This window comes from Aphis gossypii, chromosome 1 (genome assembly GCF_020184175.1).
Source record: "Aphis gossypii isolate Hap1 chromosome 1, ASM2018417v2, whole genome shotgun sequence".
In the NCBI taxonomy this organism is placed as follows: Eukaryota; Metazoa; Arthropoda; class Insecta; order Hemiptera; family Aphididae; genus Aphis; species Aphis gossypii.
Genome location: NC_065530.1, coordinates 13,379,878 through 13,387,647, shown reverse-complemented (window position 1 = coordinate 13,387,647; position 7,770 = coordinate 13,379,878). Strand labels below are relative to the sequence as shown.

The following is a 7,770-nucleotide window of genomic DNA, read 5'->3' as shown; positions in this document are numbered from 1 at the left end:
AAAACGTTTCGGAAAAGAGTCCGTCGGGTACGGGTGTCGAAAACGGGTCCTGCGTGGCGGCGGCGGCGGCGGCCGAACAGCGGTTGTCACGCCGGTGCGTCGCGCGTCCGAACGGGTGGACGTGCGCGCCACGCCCCGCCGCCAGCCTACCGGCCGCCGCCGCCGCGCCAAAGAGGAGGAAAAAAGCTCTCGCGCCGACGACCGAGCCGCCGCGCGCTAAGTTATGCTTTACGCGCGACGACGACGGCGACCCTTTATCGATTCCCTTTTCACTGTTCCGCATTTCCGCGCGTACTACATAATATACAATATGTATCATGATATCGGCGACCGAGAAAATTCTTGTCCCGCTGCAATCGTCGCACGATGATTATTATAATAATTAATGTTATTAATAATTATTATCGATATTATTATTGTTCTCGTATCGCACGGCATAATGTCGCGGGCGTACGCGATTATAATACGTCATTTCGGATTTTTTATTTATTTTTTTTTTTTCATAATATACGCCCACTAAATGTCGTGCGTTAGTAATACGAATTTATTGAAATCACAATAATATGATCGATATATTATTTTAAAGCGAAATCGTACAATAAATTAATTAAATATGAACGCAGACGTTACTTGCGTCATACTAAATATTAGGTACTGTTAAATCGTCACGGGCGGGTGGGGTATATTGCATTAAATATAATATTATTACTAGTTATTTGTTCAACGGAGTCAATAAAAAATGAATACGCACGTAGACGTGTAAAAAAATTTTACACGTGGATTTACAATATATTGATGATGTGCGTGTGTATACCGTTGTTTATCACGTGTGTCGTGTACCCAATACATTCGCAAACGGACAGATTTGCACAACTGCACAAGTGTCCCCGCGGGGTGCCTAAACTATAATGCTAATGCTAATACCGACGACCGACATAATAGTATATTTCTATAACTGTTTATGAATATTTAATATTATATTTTACGTGTGCAGTACACATACAGAACTGTGCATTGCATTATTGATTTTATAATATCGTCGTGCGGTTCGACAACAATAAAGTAGCCAATGTGTATACGAAATCATTGGTAGTTCGATGTTTCATGTTTATTATAAGGTCTATAGGTGTTTTACCACTAGGCCACTGAGGAGGTATATGGTCTAGGGGTGGTCAACAGGTCGATCGCAACTCGCTTTCGTCTTTTCTCGATTTTTTTCAGAAAACAAATTACAATAAGTTAAAAATGACAATTTATAATCAAATATTATATTAAAATATTTGTTATGCAAAGTAAAACTGTAAAATTGAACGTTATAATTTATTACCAATATTATAAATAACAGAAATAAAAAAAGTATAATAAGCATGTGTATAAAATATTTTTTTGTTTATACCTTTTTTTTTTTTTTGGTCGATCGCGACAACCTAGAAAAACTCAGAGCCCAGAGATCGATCCTATATCTTTTAAAGTTGGCCATCCCTGGTGTATATTATACTGTCAGAAGTACGAGTTGAATTTTACTCGGCATTTACACTAACCCCTCTTTCACGTCTTACGATCGTTGTTTCGTGATAGCCGAAACGTAAAAAAATTAATTCTCGGTAAAATAAAAAAAAATAATACGATGTGCCGAAAAAAAATTGGCTAGATAAACGTCTGTAACGAAATAAATTAATAACCGTCTCAAATCACCGTTATAATATAATATATAATCCATATTCCTATATAGACTATATTTGATGGTTTTCGTTGTATTCATATCTATATCGCATCACGATGTCCTACAAACTGACTACCTAATGACAGACCACTATATGTCAGTACATCTTTTGAAAATGATTTTTTAAGACAGATTGGAAGAATACATGGTCGAAATTCAAATCCTATCAAATAATTCTATTTAATTTTTAGGCTAATTGGTAAATCTAACCCGAATAACTTAATAAAGTCTTTCAATTGAAACAGACACTTATTTAAGCAAACATTTAAAATATTTTTTTATACCAAAACCTCGTCCAAATTCTGTATACAACTACTCGTAAATCGTAATTAATCACTTTTGTGTACTACTGGCGTAACGATAATTACTAGTAGACGAAATCAGGATCGTCATACACACCGGCTATCTATTTAGGTAATTAGGTATCATCAGCCAAATCGACCTCACTGGAGCTACTGACTTAACTTACAAATATATACAACTTGAACTGCCAATTAGATATTCTCTTAAATGTACCAAGTATTATTTATTAGTAGTATATATTTCTGTTTTTGTATGCCTACGTTCTACACATACTGTTATTAAATTTAATAATAATTTGTGTTCTGGAATAGAATGATAGATTATATTATTCAGCTAAAAATCATAAGAACGAAATTAACTGATTTTTAACTACCTTAGTTAAGTTTTTATTTCCTATTTAACTAGCAGTAACTTTTAGTTTTAAGACCAATTTACATTTTTATATAATAACTACTTTCTGAGTTAAAAAAATAAACTAACAACTTTTCCAGTATTGTTAAAAATTGTATAGCAACTAGTGCGATTATCAATAACCAATCAAGTTAATTTATTTACAGGACAGCATGTAACACGAGAAACGTTGCATTTCAAATTATGTACTCGGAACTTTATATTTAAAACTTTATAATAACAGCATTTTTATTAAGAAGGATGATAAAATATAAACCGTACCAACTATAAACTATATAGTAATCAATAGTTAATACCAATACTTATCACGATACCTACTTAGTATTTAATTAGGTATTCGGTACCTATAAAACTAATTAATATATTAATATATATACCTACATCATATATCCTATAATAGGCCTAATACATTAATCAATATGTCTCTAAGTCTCTTATTATTACTTATAAAACGCCAATAACTTTAAAACAATAAACAAAAGCCTGTAAAAATCCTTATTTGTCTTATAATTATAAATTATAATATTTATATATATATATATATACATGTATTCAACAAGTTATATAACTATAATAAACTAATAACTTATATACAGGTGAGTCGTTTCAGAGATGAATATTTCACTACCTATCTCAATATTTAACCTAGAAAAAAAATATAAGTACTTATAATAATAATGTGTTTTACTTATTTATAGTATTATAAATATAGGACATATAGGTACATATAATAATATCATGACGTCTTCAGTATACAAACACTTCTATTATAATTCACTATCCTACTTATTATAATATTATTTATACAACAATTGAAATCAGTACCTACAGTTTAACAAATATATACAAACAACTAATATATACTACTATTGACCATATTTTTATTTATTTAATAAAATCAGAAAATATTTGAACAGAATACATAAAAAAAAATACAGTTTAAATTAATTTGTAGGTAAGGCTTGTGTTGGAGATAAAGAGTTATACAATTTATTATTTAAGTTATTATAAAAATACAATCTAATATAGTAGTATAAAAACATGATAAATAATAACAGTGTGGAGAATAAAAATAAGATATAAAATAAACGAACAAATAAAAACATTTCTAACTTCCCATAATATGGCAAACTTTTTGTAAGTTAATTTAAATGGTTTAACACTTTTAATTTATTGTACTTAGTTGAGTAATGTTGACCCCACAAAGCTATGTTTACCCAGACAAATTCTTATTATTTTATTCTGTTGTAACTGAAATGGTTTGATTACATTTTCAAGTGTGCTACCCCAGATCCTAATGTCTTATTGGAACACTGCCTGATAAAAAGACACAATTCTCATGCGGTATTGTGGTAAAATGAAATGCAGTTTATAAAAATTATGAACTGATATGCGCGGGCGATTTATTAAATAATTTATACGTAGATTTAACCTCAAATGATTATTGAAAGTAACATCCATGGTTGAAATATATTGTATATTTCACCATGGTAACACCTAAATATTTAATAGGTATACTTTGTATTCTTAGAATTGTATGACTAATATTTAAGTTATTACATATATTTTCATCGTTTTCAAAAAAGAGAATTGTTAATTCGTTTAAAGGAATATTTGCACTATTAATAATGAAAGTCAAATAAAAAGTCTTAAATATTCAGTGACAATTGCATGTATGTAAGTAAATGTTTAACTTTATTTAGTTCATATGTTGTTTTAGCATGAACAGATTTCCATGTCTTGCCTGAAGATAGCCGACACATTGTATCATCTGGCAAGGGCGTATTTCTGGGGGGGGGGGGGCGATGGGGCGATCGCCCCCCCCCAGAGCCTCTGTTTTTATTTCTATTTAATAGTACCTACTTTAATATTTTCGTAATTATATGTAATTATGATACAAAAAGTTTTTTTTTTAAATTGTATCAATAAGTCGCCCCCCCCCTTGAAAATAGGGCCAGAGACGCCCTTGTCATCTGGGTATGTTCCCTGTGAACTTGCCTAACCAAATTATAGACTTTTGTTTATTATTTCATTATTAGGTAAAATGTATAATACTACATATGCATTTTTTGTGGCTCCAGTCGGACGCTAGCCACACTTTGACCACGTCCTGCGCATTGACGCACAGCAAGTTCAAGTCAACGTCGACGTGCGCGCGATACTCCCGGGCCATCGTGGCCTTCCAGGACGCGATGCCGTCCTTTTGCTCGATCGTCATCAGTGTCCTCCTGGACGACTGTATCGTGTCCAACAAGTGCTTGTACGCCGCTTCCAGCATCTTTTCCTCGTCCTTGGTCATGGACTTCCCGCACACGGCCAACTTACACATGTAATGAACCACGTCCGAGGACCGGTTCACCTCCTGAGCCATCTTCACCTTCCACAACCTGCTTTCCTTCGATTTTATTGCTATGCCATCGAGCACTTTTTCCACGTACAATTTTCTCCTCAGGGCACATTCGGCGGCGTTGTACTGCATGTATGTTGTAAATTTAAAAATGTAATTAAATATAAACTTGTGATAAAAACTGCAGTCTATTCTAATTTTTAAATATAACTATTAAATTTACAATGAATAAGATTAGTTAATTAATACACGGGTAGTTTATAATGATAGCTGACAGAAGTATAAAAAATTAATTTGCTGAGCATAATATATTTAGAAAAAAATCGGCGAGATAGAATGCCCGCAGGCAAATGCATTATATATACAACTTAGAAGCCAAAAAAATGTATTGATTATGAATTATGATATTATGTTGTAATGGTAGCTGTAGACTTTAACCTGATCACCAAAAATTAATAATTATCATAATTTTATGATTATTCAAATTTCAAATATCATTAGGTATAAGTAATTACTGGAAAGACTGAAAGAGTATAAACAAAAAATTTATAAATTCATAAAAAATTAAAAACTTTAATAGATATATACAAAATATGATAAGGGATTTTTGACACCCACGATTAAATGCATACTAGCAAAAATATATCGATTTAAATATAAAAAATAAATAAAACGAATTTATAGTTAAAAAAATGAATAAAAATGCATTTTTAAGAGAAAAACATATTTTAGTAGTTAAAAATGTATTTTTATGTTAATTGACTATTTCAAATAACAAATAAAATTAAATGTATAAATAATTTAATTATCATAAGTAAATTAGAGATAATAGCGGGCTTTTAAAAGTGTATACAAAACTAACTGCTTATCTATAATAATGGATTATTATATAATATGTATAATATAAATATTTTGTACTTGTAGTAATGTTTGCCAAGTCTAGGAAGTTAGAGGCATTTCGTCAACAAAACATTTGAGGACTTACAACTTAACAGTTCACAACTCTTTTACTTTAAATGCTGCATGCTGTGTTTTATGGTATATTGGTATGAAGTTAACTATTGCTAAAAGAGTGTTAATCAAACAAATAAATACGTGTATTTATCAATTTTCAACCAATTTATCAGAAGAAGTATCGCATTGATATTGCATATTATACTGCATTATAGTGATTGCTGCGCTGGACAGAATAAAAATGATATTATCGTGGTTTATGGGCTATGTCACCTATGTAGCTTAATATGTATAATTATATTTTCTGAAGATGCATAATTCAGTTAAAATAATTGGGAACTTATATAATATGATTCTAGAACATTTGGGGATAGAATGCGATTCCGAGTTCCGATCATGATTGAATTGAATTAAATCGTAGCCCATACGATTTAATTACGACTTATTCTTTTTTAAAACAAAATTAATTTTTTGATTCAATATTTTTCTCAAGAAAAATTAAATATACATTTTTATAACTTAATCAAAAATCACTTATAAGTTATAACTTTTTTAATTTGTATTTCAACACACGTATTTGTCAATAAACGATGATGATAATAAATATAGATTAAATGTGATTTTGAATACTCTTAAGTAAATTGACCATGAAGGCATAAACTAATAGGTAATTAATCATATAGGTAAATATAATAAATATTTACGTTAATATTTACGGTTTGCCAAATTAGATTATTATTGAAGTATAATATGAAATATATTTTACAAACATTGAAGTATGAACTATGAATACGCTTCACTTGATCGTAGACAATTTCAAAGTCGGTCATGTTAGAATTTATTTTTAAGGCTACGCGCCCTATATGTTTCTTAATAATTATAGTTATTCAATAATAAAAAAAATGTTTTATGGAAGTCGATTTTCAAAGGTGAAGTATATTTTTAGTAGATCGTGACCAAACAAATTTTGGCCATCCCTGAGTCTTATAAGTTATAATATATATATATATATATATTAAAATTACTAGTGCAATAATATAGACTGTATATTTAGCATATATATTAGTGGCTATATATTGATTATTGGATGTAGTGTTAATTGTTATTTTACTAAAACCTATACAAGTACTGTATATTATATATATATATATTAAAGACTTTTCTATTGCTGTTAATGACTTATATTAAGTTTAATATAATATATAAACACTAAATAAAAAATGTAGATTCTTCAGCAGAGAGGATGGATGAATGTAATATTGAATTTATAACGTTGAGTGATTTTTAAATTAATTTTTCTTTGTGTGTGCCTGTTGACTGTCATAACGTTTTAGATTAATAAAATTGCTATAATTTTATAATAATTAAAATTTCAAATTACAATTAATATTTAATAATAATTTTCCATAATAATATGACATACAAATATATTCATATTTTAAAAATCAATACAATATTGAAAATTTTTTTTTTGAAATTTATATATACTATAATAATATGTAATGTATTACTCGTTTTTTCTCCCACTTAACTCAACGAATCTTGTAACCCACATAAAAATAAAGTAGAGCTGTAGAGCTTACATTTTAAAATTAAATTGAAATCTTATTAAATCTTATTCTTACGTAGACATTAAATTTTAATAACAAATAGAGACCAGCTTTTAAAAAATACTTTTTCCTTTAATCTAAAACGCTTTAAATATTTCCCATGAAACGATGTTAATTAAAATGCATTAGTCATTTGTCATAATAATTTGTTATTATTGATTTTACATTATTGATGTTTAGAATTATATGGAACTAAATATATCATCCGCGTGATCACTAGATACTAAATTTTTAAGAATTTGCCATTTGATATAAAGCCTAAAAAACAACTATAGTCACGTATAATTATTTAACTTATAATAATATTTATTTCAATGTTTAAATTTTAATCAAAACAAAGAGCTAATAACAAACTATAATTCAATTCAATTCATAAAATACAACGTAAATTATAACCATGCATCTATTATTATATTTAATTA

General features: G+C 29.1%; 1 long non-coding RNA gene across 1 annotated transcript; it reads left to right on the top strand.

Moving 5' to 3' along the window:
* The first annotated feature begins 3,828 nt into the window (after positions 1–3,828).
* LOC126549302 (uncharacterized) lies at positions 3,829–6,044 on the top strand. Its single transcript, XR_007603446.1, has 3 exons — positions 3,829–4,114; positions 4,477–4,916; positions 5,709–6,044. It is a non-coding gene; the product is annotated as an uncharacterized LOC126549302 (long non-coding RNA).
* Positions 6,045–7,770: the final 1,726 nt, after the last annotated feature.